The following is a 13,929-nucleotide window of genomic DNA, read 5'->3' on the forward strand; positions in this document are numbered from 1 at the left end:
GAGAGAAAGAGAGACTGAGTGAGTGAGTGAGCGAGCGAGAGAGAGAGAGAGAGAGAGGTGGGGGGGGGGGTGGAGAGTAAGAGAGAGAAGAAGAGAGACTGACTGAGTGAGTGAGTGAGAGAGAAAGAGAGAGCAAAAGAGGAAGAAAAAGAGGAAAAGAAAGAAAGCAGATGACGGAAGACGAAAAACAGACCATGCTGGCGGGGTTCAAGACAAATCAGTAAATCGCAACAAAGCACACGTACAATCAATGAGGCACGTGGTTACAGCTCAGAAAAAATATTCGCAAAATAAGAACTAGTTTGTCAAAAAAAACACTAGTTTGTCAAAAGAAAAAATAAATAAAATAATAACCACAAAATAAATAAATAGAAAAAATACAAGAGTAACAATCAATTTAGAAAACACAATGCTCACATGTCTGAATGGACCATAAAGGGTGCATCCTCGACTTAATTTTCTGCCTAATTAAAACTCATCCATTCAAGCTACATGCGTCTCAGTGTGGTGGAGCGCATCCTGTATTATCTAGCAAAATATGTTTGTTTTTGTCTCCGTCGTACTCTCTCATCACTCTTGTCAGTAGCCCCCCCCCCCCTCTCTCTCTCTCCTTTCTCTTTTCTGTCTCTCTCCTCTCTCTCTCTCTCTTCTTTCTCTTTCATTCTCTTTCTCCTCTCTCTCTCTGTGAGATGTACTTCAAGTGCCACTTGAGGACAAGCTGCTGGAGGACGAGGAAAGTGTCCGACATGGAAACCTATTAACAATTACAGGTTAATATATAAATAACTGACCTGGCTTGCCCTCACTCCCTCACTGACTCCTGCACTTACCCTCCGACAGGCGGAGCGGCCAGCTGCCGCTACCGCCTCTGCCGAGAGGTACTCCAGCCTAACAAGAGACGTCCGACAAGCCATCGCTACCCAAGTAATTATTCCAATATCACCTGTGCCGTTATCCACCAATAAGGGAATCAAGAACCACCAGACTTTGGCTTAAAACCCCTTTTGTGAAAACTCTCATACTCTCTATCTCTCTCTCCTCTCTATCTCTCTCTCACTTTCTCTTCTCTCTCCCACTCTATTTCTCCCCCTCTCTCACTCGCACTTTCTTCCCTCTCTCTCACTTTCTCCTCTCCCTCATACTCTATTATTTTAAGGTAGGATTCCTTTAACACCAAAGTTGTGTCGTGAAACATGGATTTAAATATCCGTGGCGTGTTTGCGCGCAATTCGATACTGTAAGAAGGAGCTAAACAAAATAATGACAATATCAATATCAACAATAATAATAATGATAATACTAATATCAATGACCATAGTACTGGTACTAAGTATTAGTATCAGTATATATCATACACTGATTAATTTTATGCATGTAATAAAAATAATGTAAGCATTGGGATCTAAGTATTCCAGTTAAAAACATCAACTCTACAGATCATTCTGACAACTGATCATCAAAGTGAAAAAAAGAGTGAAAATATCATGTTCGTCCGCGCAAGTATGTTCATTAGACGGTCAAGAAAAGAGACTTCTTTCTCCTTTTTCTCTCTCTCTCTCTCTCTCTCTCTCTCTCTCTCTCTCTTTTCTTTTTGAATCCCGGCCCCCTTTGGGAATGCGCATAACGTTACATTATTACTTTATCTTATCATAAATCGATTGCCTTATACAATATATGACACAAATGAAGTATTTCTTTTAATTTCCTCCAATGGGAAACCACTCCAGAAGTTAAAACCTGACGACATCGTTTACTGGATTTATTGGCCATCCACCAGTGGTCTATGCCAAGGCCGTTCAGCCAAACCCTGACGACGATAACGATTGCATATTACCGAATCTGTTCAACAATATCCCATACCACCCTACAGATTTACTGATTTTCTTCAATAAGCAAAAATATATACATAACATCAGATGTATATCACTAAAAAATAATAACTTTGTACAGAAATAAAGTGAAAATAAATGTTGATTTTTTATCTGACATTCACGGAATCCCTGGGGTCTGTCAATAGACCCCAGGAGTTCATGGACCCCAGATTAAGAACCCTACGAGTAAGAGAGAGAGACAGAGAGTGAGACTGTGTGTGTGTGTGTGTGTGTGTGTGTGTGTGTGTGAAAAATGGTGTCTAGGTTGCGCAGCGTTTTCGCCTGGACAGCACATGGTAAGTCTCCATGTCACAATCAAATATTAGGTTATACTTGAACAGGATGACCTTAAAAGCCAAGTGTTAAATAGAAATTTTCGCGGATATATTTGACAATAAGTTGACATTTAAAAGACATATTGAGAATACAGTATGAAAAATATCTGGAAAACTGGCCTCTCTTAGACGCATCTCCTGGCTGCTCGACCAAAATATTATACAGCGCTCATCTATATACGATTCAAGGCTTTCATGGGAGAGGTGCAACTCAAAAACACATCGAACTTTTCGACTGAGTCCAAGAAAGGGCCAAGAGAATATTCAACTACAATGAACCCAGAATGGACAATCAAGATAGCATCCACCATCGTTGAGACGTCGTCGGACTTTCGATGATGTTCAGAAGGCAGAACATGTGGCCTACTTACAGCCACTGAGACAGCCAGTTCGACAGATATTATGCACCACTAGGACAGTGCAGCAATTGCCATCCCTCGCTCCAGGACGACACATTATCAAAGGCAACTTATTCCTAAGTAAACGGATAAGTGGAACAACTTCCAAGTGGTTCAACCAAGTAATGCATATCATGCCCTGCAGAGATTTAAGATAACAGTGCACATATGACTGAAAGAAATAGGATTTATTTTTTATTTTTTATCTGAATTACCATAAATATGGACAAATACATTTTTTCTACAATTATATTTGGCTCAGCATTAAGATTGGTCTATATTTTGATTTCATTTGTCTACTAGGTTTCATCTGGTACGTAAGATGGAATTGTAAAATCACTAAAAAAAAAAATGCATGAATAATTAAACCGATCAACTAAATAGCGAAAAAAATCGCAAAACGTGAACAGTATATCATAAAACATATGATACCAATAGAGATCAGTTATAAACTATCATATAAAACAAAACACCAATATAAATCAAATTGCAATGACTAGTAATGACTTCAAACGCCGTGGTCTCTGTGAACGACTAATCGGCTTGGCCAACTTGGCGGTTCTGGCAAAATGAAGAAATGTGGAAAGTCATAAACGGGTAAAACTATGCTTTATAGGATGACGTAAAGGAACCGCCATGATCGTCAAATGGCGTTAAATTTATAACAAAGGGAGAGGGGAGGAGGATTAGGATATGAGAAAGGATGAGAGAAGGAGGGAGAGGTAGAGGTAGAGGTGTGTGTATGTGTATATATATATATATATATATATATATATATATATATATATATATATTATATATATATATATATTATTATATATATATATATATATATATATATATATATATATATATATATATATATATATATATATATATATATATATATATAGAGGAGAGAGAGGAGAGAGAGAGAGAGAGAGAGAGAGAGAGAGAGAGAGAGAGAGAGGGAGGGAGAGAGAGAGAGAGAGAAAGAGAGCAAAATCAAAGTAGGATATGAGGGGGGGGGGGGCGACAAGAGAACCCTAGTTCGTTCCCAGGGCTCCCCCCAAGTTGCGACCTTGAGTCCGTGGCACCAGATAGCTTTAACACACTCAGTTCCGCAGTGACGTTTCCTTCACGCGAAGGAAAGAAGCCAGAAAAAAGGGAAGGAAGGAACGTAAAATGAGAAGAGGAAATGGGTTTTAATGTTGGACTTCATGGCTCACTCACACTTCGGCTGTACCACGAAATGCGTTTTTTTTTTGTTTTTTTTTTTTTTTGTTTTTTGCACATTTCCATCTTGCCTTGTTGCTCCTCCTCCACTTGCTGTAACTTCCACTCTTCCTTTCTTTTGCTCGTTTTATTTCTCCTTCTATGTCTCTCTGCTTCTCTCTCTCTCTCTCTCTCTCTCTCTCTCTCTCTCTCTCTCTCTCTCTCTTCTTCTTCTTCTTCTTCTTCCCTCCCACTCCTACCCCCCTTCTCTCTCACTGCGAGGGGATATTGAAACAGCTAAATTTCTCGCCTTTCCGGTCCATATCTTCTAAAGGTCCCATGAGCTACGATAATACTCATTCTCCATTTTATTTTCATTTTTCCCCCCTTTTCTCTTTTCCTTTTTATTCCGCGTAGTCTCGCCGTTGAATTGTGTAGCATCATGTGTTCTTTGGATAATTTTCTCCCGGCCATTTCCCTGTTATATGAGCACTTTCCTCTGTGTCTCTCAATCATTTTATTTCGCGAATCGCTCGATACATTAATAAAAAAAAAAAAAAAAAATCCTCTCGAAAATTATCATTCCTACATTTACTCACTGGTTATCGGGGGTACTTCAAACAGTCTGTGACATTTTCATTCAATTATTTCACTTTCCCTCTCTGTGTTTCTGCGTTTCACAATGCATTTTCGCCTAATCCAGCTTTAGCTCTATTGTGCCCTATTATTTTTACTCCCTTTTAAAAGTACAAACATAAACACGTGTTCAAAAATGTATTCCCAAAGACTCACATCTATTATTCATAATGTGCGTCTGCTTACATAATAATCCCTCACATCCAAACTTCAGAGAAAGTTTAGCTTATACACTACTGCTTACAGTCTACAGCATTATTCCCTTCATTTCATAAAATTCTATGAAAGTTTTAGTTTCTGAGTAATGACTGCAGAGGGAAGATTTACGGACGTCGGAACTACAATTATTACTTAACTCCTACTAAACCTGATATACGCTTTGCCTACTCTATGTGTTTGTGTGTTAGTGTTTGTGCATGTTCTTGTGGGTGTGCGTGTGCGTGTGTCTGTGCGTGTGTATGTGTCTGTGCGTGTGCGTGTGTCTGTGCGTGTGCTTGTATGGGTGCGTGCGTGTCTGCATGCGTGCGGGATCCAATTAGCTCCCACCAATATCCCAGAGATTCATTCCAGAAGCTAAAAATAAAACTGATGGTTTAATCAAAAGGTTCCTTTACGGACTGGAAAGAGAAAAAGGATCCCTTCTCTGCGAGCAATATTACAGGAACGACAGCGATGCAGATCCATTTTCTTTATATCCTGCGGCATGCTTTAATATCCTTGTTATAATGTTCTCCTCCTGCGTGTCGGGCGCGCGGCCCACATCAGGAGGGCCGCCGAGGGGCCGAGGACTCGCTCAAGGGCTGTGGGGAACGGCTGTGCTATACCGCCGCTGCGGCCTCGGTTTTACGCGATACGGTAAAGCTGCGTTAGTGGGCGAATATGGCCTCTTGAATACCTTCATCATAATCAACCAATGGGCAATTAGCACTGCCATATTCATCCACATGTAAATATCTTAAAATCTCTCTTTATTTCTCCCTTTCTCTTTTTCTCATTTTCTCTCCCTCTTTTTTCCTTACCCTTTTTCCCTCTTTCTTTCCTCTCCTTCTCTCCCTCGTCCTCTCCTTCCTTCTCTCCCTCACTCCCTCCTTCTCTTCTTCTCTCTCTCTCCCTCCTTTTCAACCTCTCTCTTTCCTTCTCTCCCTCTCTCCCTCCTTCCCTTCTCCCAGTCTCTTCCTCCTTCTCAACTTCTCTCCTCTTTTTCTCCCACTATCCCACCTTCTCTCCCTCTCTACATCCTTGCTTCTCACCCTCCTTCCATCTCTCTTTATCTCCCTCCTTTCCATCTCTCCATCTCTTCCTTCTTCTCTCCCTCTTTCCCTCCTTCTTTCTCTCCCTCAGTCTCTCCTTCTTTCCATCTATTCCTTCGTCTCTCCCTCTCTTCCTCCTTCTCTCCCTCTTTCCCTCCTTCTTTCCATCTCTCCCTCTTTCCCTCCTTCTTTCTCTCCCTCAATCTCTCCTTTCCATCTCTTTCTCCTTCTCTTCCTTTCTACCTCCTTCTATCTCTCTTTCTCCTTTCTTCCCTCACCCTCCTTCTCTCTCTCTCTATTCTTCTTCTTCTTCTTCTTTTTTTTCTCTCTCTCTCTTTCTTACCCTCTTTCCCTCCCTCTCTCTCTCCTTCCTTATCTCCCTCACTCCCTCCTCTTCTTCTTTCCCTCTTTCTCTCCCTCTCTCCCTCCTCAACCTCTCTCCTTACTTCTCTCCCTCTCTCCCTCCTTCCCTTCTTTTCCTCGTCTCTTCCTCTTTCTCAACCTCGCTCCCTCTTTTTCTCCCTCTCTCCCTCCTTCCCCCCTTCTCTCCCTCTCTCCCATCTTCTCTCCCTCTCTACATCCTTCCCTCTCCCCTCCCCCCCTATCTCTCTCTCTCTCTCTCTCTCTCTCTCTCTCTCTCTCTCTTTCCCTTCCTCCCTCTCTCTCTTTCCTTCTCTCTCTTTCTCCCTCGTTTCTCTCACTTTTTTTTCTCTCTCTCTTTCCCTACCTCCCTCCCCCTACCCTTTCCCTCTCCCTCGCTTTTTCTCTATGCATGGCTTCCCCAAACGCGTATGTATATAACCGCTACCCATTCGAGTACGTTTACTAACCGTTTGTTAGTGTTTACCATTTTACAGTTGTTGCCAGCAGCTACCTCAACCAATCCACGGTGTTTTGAGGTGGTGGTGGTGGTATGGTGGAAAAAGAATTAGAAGGAGTAGGAAGAAGAAAAAAATAATAATAAAAGAAAAAAAGGGAAGAGGACGAGGAATAGAGGATAGAGAAGAAGACGAAATAGAAGATAACCATAAAGATTACATTTATAATCATGCTAATGATAAAGATGAGAACGATAAAGATGACGACCACCACCAAAAAGAACGAAAAACGTAAACAATCCGACTTCGAGGTGCAGATGACCCTAAGTGCGCTCCAGTCGCGCCCAAGATCCCACTCTAACGACGTAAGTGCTGCCACGTGGACAACTCGAGGGCGAAGTGTGGGTTACTTATTCATTTTTCACACGACAATGTTCAAACATTTCGCGCTTGGAGGCTCCTGAGGAGGTGAGAGGGGGGGGGGGGTTGAGCGTGCGTGTATTTGTTTGAGTTTCGGTGTGTGTGTGTGTGTGTGTGTGTGTTTGAGTGCCAGTGTGTGTGTGTGTGTGTGTGAATACTTATATATGAATATATAAATGTATAGATATATATATATATATATATATATATATATCTGTATAGTTAAGAAGAATTTTTTGTAATCAAATGCACAAGAATATGTATATCATTGTGGGAATGACCAAGAGAAAAGATGTGTTATGTAATATAGGAAAAATCTAGTGTATGGATGTTGGAGATGAAGAGTTAAAACTGATGCAATATTAAAAATATTCTTTCCCTTTTATGCCGAAAGGGGAACATAAATGTAGTAGAATTAGCATTAGGTATTCTGGAATTAAACAAAAGGTCAAACATTTGAAAGAACCAATTACTGTATTCAAAGTCTCCCCAGTGATACTGGAATCAAACAAAAAAAATAGTTATTTTGAACCTTTTTGACTTCGGTTAAATTATTACCAGTCATTCCATCTCCCTCCCTTCCAGACCGAACGACCCACCCACCCAACCAATCAACCAACCAAACCAACCAACCTTCCTACTTCACTCTATCACCCTTCCTCTCTCTTCCCCCCACCCCCCTTTCTCTCTCTCTCCCTCATTCTCTTTCTCTCTTTCCCCCTCACTCTCTCTTTTCCACTCCCTCCCAGATCCTACGTATTACACAGAGAAATAATCCTCCACACATGGTTACCAAGTGTTATTCCCCTCGCAATAACCGTAGACCATGGCGCATTATGTATGACCCATCTATGAAGCTGGGTACATAGGCCCTCAAACACCTGGCACTGTTAAATCTACCGACAGTAATGCATGTGTCGGGAAAATGTGATGCGGGACCTTCAACCTTAGACCTCATGATGCAACTATCTGCAACTCGTGCATTATAACATTTTCCGATCAAGTTCAATAAACAATTGAAAACATGAGTTTATAACTTGACCTGGCTTATCATTAAAAGTGTTGAGAGACTGAGAGAGAGAGAGAGAGAGAGAGAGAGAGAGAGAGAGAGAGAGAGAGAGAGAGAGAGAGAGAGAGAGAGAGAGAGAGAGAGAGAGAGAGAGAGAGAGAGAGAGAGAGAGAGAGAGAGCGAGAGAGAGAGAGAAAGCGAGCGAGAGAGAGAGAGAGCGAGAGAGAGAGAAAGCGAGAGAGAGAGAAAGCGAGAGAGAGAGAGAGAGAGAGAGAGAGAGAGAGCGAGAGAGAGAAAGAGAGAAAGAGAGAGAGGCGCAACCAATTTTCTTTCTGTGTTTGGTAACTAACTTCTTATTCAAGAAGAAAAGCGACAATGAACCAAATCGGAAGATGGAAAAAAAGACAGAAACGTTTTCCGTCGCTTCGGCTTTATATTTATCGCACTAGTCACTGCATTTATAGTCCTGCCTAAGTCACAATACCTCTACATTTATAACTCTGCTACGTTCATATATCCACTGCATTCCCAGAGCCGCTATATTTATAATCCCGTTGCATTAACAAATCCGCTACACTCACGATTAGGCTACATTCATAAAGCTGCTACATTTACAAATCAAATACATTTACAATTCTATTACTAATAATTCCATTTCATTCGCAAATTACCTATGTTCAAAAAATCATTATATTCATAACTGAATTTCCTCATATTTACATAAATTAGCTACACTTACAATTCGTTATTATAAATCACCTACATTCACAATACCGCAATTGTTAATTACTACGCTAACTTACTGCTTATCATCCGCAGCTTAAACTGATGAATAGTAACTGACTGCACCTTTGGCACTTGACATCTTAATGAAAATCCCATCATAACAAAAGCCATGAGGCAACGAGAGAGAGGAAAACGAGAGAAAAGATGAAAAAATAAAACACTACGAAAAATAAGAATGCGAAAAGAAAAATAAATACGAAAAGAAAAAAAAAAAGACAGAATAACAGCGATGCGAGAATTAGAAAATATGGAAATGAGAAAATGACCAAAAAATTGAGAATATTAAAAAAATACTCCCCACCCAAAAAAAAGCTAGTCTGTTATAGTCACCCAATTTAAAGATAGACGAAGATGAAGGAGAGGAAAACTAGGAAAGAAAATAATGATAATGATAAATAAAAAAGTAAGAACAAGATTAGAAAACAATGAAAATAAGGAGAAATAAGGAGAAAATTAATGGTAGATAATAAGAACAAGAATAAAGAGTATAGAAGTATGAATAACAATAAGGAATACTAGGAAAATAAATACTATGAAAAACAAAGAAAACAAAAAAAGAAAAATGATAAGAACAAGAAGGGAAAATGATATAGAAAACAAAACGAGAGAAAATAATGAAAAAAAAGGTGCATAAGAAAGGAAAACAATGAAAACAAGAAAAAATAAAAATAACGCAAAAAAAAGATAAAACATCAAACAGAACAATAAAAAAATTAGAGAGGGAAACAAAAAGAGACAGTACGAAAGAGAGCCTATATCGAAACGGAGGGGAAGAGGAGAGCTCGCGAGGGGAAACGCACGCAACTCGCGAGGAATCTGTCAGTGCCACCGCAACATCTGGGAACCGCCATGGATGTGCCGCCGATATTGACAGAACCTCGGGGTAGGTGGGAGGGGGGGGAGGGGAAATATTCCTCTCGGATGGGGCGATAGGGGGAGGGTCGCTGTTTCTCTAGGATGAAGGGATGGGGGATGGGGGATGGGAGTCTTGTTCCTCTAGGATGGTGCGTGGGTATGTGGTGGGGTCAGAGCTACTCTTGGATAGGGGGAGGGGTAGGGGTGAGGAGATTGCCGTACCTCTAGGATGTGTGGAAAGGGAGATGAGGAGGGGGACTATAACAGACTACTTCCACTTCTCTTGGCAACTGACTCGAGGGACATTCCGATCTGGGCGAGTGTCAACAGGAAAGCAAGAGGGATGATGAAGGAGAACCGGGAGAGAGAGAGAGAGAGAGAGAGAGAGAGAGAGAGAGAGAGAGAGAGAGAGAGAGAGAGAGAGAGAGAGAGAGAGAGAGAGAGAGAGGAAGAGAGCGGAGAGAGAGACAAAGATATATATATATATATATATATAGAGAGAGAGAGAGAGAGATTGTGTATGTGTGTGTGTGTGTGTGTGTGTGTGTGTGTGTGTGTGTGTGTGTGTGTGTGTGTGTGTGTGTGTGTGTGTGTGACGGCAACTGATAGCCCGGTACTTCTCTCAATCAAGAAGGTACTCGAATTTTCCGCGACAACAATGTTATCGTTCAGGGTTATTTGAAAACTAAGTTGTAAAACAAAAACTATCCACGAAAATTGCGAAGAAATGAATTTACAATGTTAATGCCAGTTTCTTTTGATTTAATTAAGGGTTGAATTAATGCCTTAGCGTTTTCTACTGAATAAATATTACGTAAATTTATTAATGTTGATACAAAACCGAGTACGCTCCCTACATTTCCGGACATCCACAACAGGAAGAGAAAAGCGTATACTGCACTATTCCATACACATATGGCGCGACATAAAGAATTATTTTTGTTCTCTTTCGAATATTAAAGTGAGTGTAGTAAAGATTAAGGTTACACAAGGCCTTTTACATAACCTCATAAGCAAATATAAAAGATTATCCAAGAATGTCATTATTAAAAAATATATACATTGTCTAGTTGATTATATAGAGCAACGATTGGTGAAAATTTTAGAGAACATGATTGCCAGTGGCTCGCATACTGGCGGACGTCATACCATCATATTCCCACATCCATCCTCTTTCTGCCTTCTTGGATATGGTTTAAAGTCCAGAGTTGCAACCAGGGCAGTTGAGTTCCATCCTGGATCCTACCTGGAGACACGAAAACATCCTGCACAGACGAACACGCCTACAAAAGATAGCAAGCCCTGAAGCTCGTTGAAATGCATCTTGTTTAATTGCGCTTCTGGAGGTGGCAAGGTGAGTGGTGGCGCGGACAGGTGGCGGCGATGGGGTGGATATTGGGTATCCGCTTCGAGGTTTGAGGGAATGAAGAAGAGAAGAGAGGGAGAGGATGGGTGGGGAAGAAGGTTGGGTGGATGGATGGATGGATGGATGGATGGATGGATGGATGGATGGATGGATGGAGATGTGTGTATATATATGTATATATATATATACATATATATATATATATATATATATATATATATATATATATATATATATATATATGTATATATATATAATATATATATATAATATATATATATATATATATGTATATATATATATATAATATATATATATATATATATATATATATATATATATATATATATATAATAATATATATATACAGAGAAAGAGAGAGAGAGAGAGAGAGAGAGAGAATGTGTGTGTGGGTGAGAGAGAGAGAGAGAAAGGATGAATGTAGATACACATTCTTATATGAGCTTAAAAAAGCCTGCGTCTCGAACTCCTCCCACTCTCGCCCGTTACCTCGCGACGGGCATTACAAGTCGGCCGGCACAATAACATCACCATGGCTGCTCTCACGTCGCAGCTAATGGAAAACAATACCATAAAAAGGAACAAAGCATGTGTAGATCAGATATCGGAGGGGGGGAGAGGGAGAGAAAGAGAGAGAGAAAAAAGAGTGAGAGAGAGAGAGAGAGAGAGAGAGAGAGAGAGAGAGAGAGAGAGAGAGAGAGAGAGAAAGTGAGAGAGAGAGAGAAAGTAAGTATGTGTGTGTCTATGCACACACACCAGCACACGCGTGCACACACAAACACATACACACACATTATATATACATATATGCATGTATGTATGTATATACATGTATGTATGTGTGTATATACATGTATGTATGTATATATATACATGTATGTATGTATGTATGTATGTATATACATGTATGTATGTGTGTATATACATGTATGTATGTATATATATACATGTATGTATATGTATATGTATGTATATATATATATATATATATATATATATATATATATATATAATAGGGGGAGAAAAAAATAAAAGGTTTGGGCGGTTACTCTCTTAAAACGAAACCAAAGGAACAAGGAGTATGCGAAAATAATTTTTTGAGCTAGGTAATTCTGCAAAGGGAGAATAATAAATTCCGCTTTAATATGAAACATGCCTCACCACAGAAATATACCGCAACATGAATAACCATGAAAATAGGACGCTATACTACTTCAAGACGACTAAAAAAGAGCAAACTGAAACCAATCAAGTAAAAAAAAAAAAAAAACGGGAACAAATAAGAATGTCCAAGAAGTGGAGAAAAGGGCATCGTGAGGAAGCGGCTGGCAGGAACAACAATAAGGAGAGCATTTCGAGAAGAGCAAAAGCATCACTTACAAACACAACAAAGAAAGCGAGCAATTAAAAAGAAGCGATCTCCTTCTAAGATCGCAAACAAACAAGCCTTGCTGAAAGACCCACAGCGGAACCACGTTGCTAAGATAGCATAACTCAAGATTACGTAAAAGGGAAACGCCATCGATAAAAGGCATTGTGACGGAGAGGAAGAGGAGGGGATGGACGTGGCAGAGGAGGAGGAGGAGGAGGGGGAAAGAGAGAGGAATAGGAAGGGGGAGAGGTAGGAGGAGGGGGAGAGGTAGAAGAAAGGTGAGGGGAGGGGGGAAGAGGAGGAGGAGGAGGAATTGTTAAAAAAAGACGAGTACGAGAGCGTAGCACTCCATCACCCGTTTTCATATGCTGGTGAGGTACACCTTGGGTCCACGCGGTTCTCCAAACGCATCCAAGTAGGTCAGTAGAGGACCGAAAGAAAACAAGGCGAGGTCGATCACGTAGGATTCGTACTCGTGCCTCGTCTTTCGCTGTCATCGTCGCGCCGGAGGGAGGGGGAGGGGGGGAGGGGGTTATTGTTACTCCACACCTGATGCTCGCGTCGAGCAACTGGGTGCACGAAGTCCACCCTTTGACGTGGGTATATTAGACGGCTGAGCACGATTCGAGCTGGTCTACTTTTCGTATTTTTGGAACGTGTGTGTGTGTGTGTGTGTGTGTGTGTGTGTGTGTGTGTGTGTGTGTGTGTGTGTGTGTGTGTGTGTGTGTGTGTGTGTGTGTGTGTGTGTGTGTTAGGGTACTGTTCGGTTACTATTTATGACCTCCAACATTCAGATTATTTTTACATCAGCTGATTCAGTGCCCGCTTCCCTCTGGGCTTACAAGCTTATGTAGTATAGGTCGCCCATTTCGCGAATAATACTTTGCACACATTGAAATTAAGTCTTCATTGAAACTACGATAAATTCATATTATTGTATTTTCAAATGTTAACAAAATTCTAAAGCATTAGAATTTTATTGAATGCAGTCAAAGTCCATTAAACGCTTATTCTATTAAAATTCAGAAGAAAATACTAACTTTCCTTACACGTGTTGCGTCTATCATTGATTTTTTTCTTCTAAATACAATAACGATGAGATGTAATGAACTCTGCTTGTCTGGTCGTACAACTTCACAGCACGCCTTTACTTAATTAGAAACTTCAAACCATTCATTATCCACAATAAAGGAATTCCTTTTGATCAAGACTCAGTAAAGCGGATGGCCGAGAGCATTATCGTCACACACACACACACACACATTCTCTCTTTCACTCTTCCAAACGAGCGTTACTATGGCTCAAAAACTTTGAAATAACCAAACACGGCCATGCACCCTGCCTTTACCTTTTCCGCATTAAAAAAATAATAATAATGAATAAATAAATAAAATAAAATAAAATAAAACATCTCCAAGGGTGGAACTATTTTCTTGTAAAAACCCAATCGTCCATACCGAGAGTAACTTCATATTGACTGACCTATTTTTTAGCCCTTTACTTAACACAAAAAGTGTGTGGTAATGACTACAGAAGTTGAAAAAGGTTTAATTAATATAATGTGACAATGAGAAGGGTGAGGATGGTTGCTACAGAGG

This window comes from Penaeus japonicus, unplaced genomic scaffold, assembly GCF_977035675.1.
Source record: "Penaeus japonicus unplaced genomic scaffold, GWHDUDI00000001_assembly GWHDUDI00000012, whole genome shotgun sequence".
In the NCBI taxonomy this organism is placed as follows: Eukaryota; Metazoa; Arthropoda; class Malacostraca; order Decapoda; family Penaeidae; genus Penaeus; species Penaeus japonicus.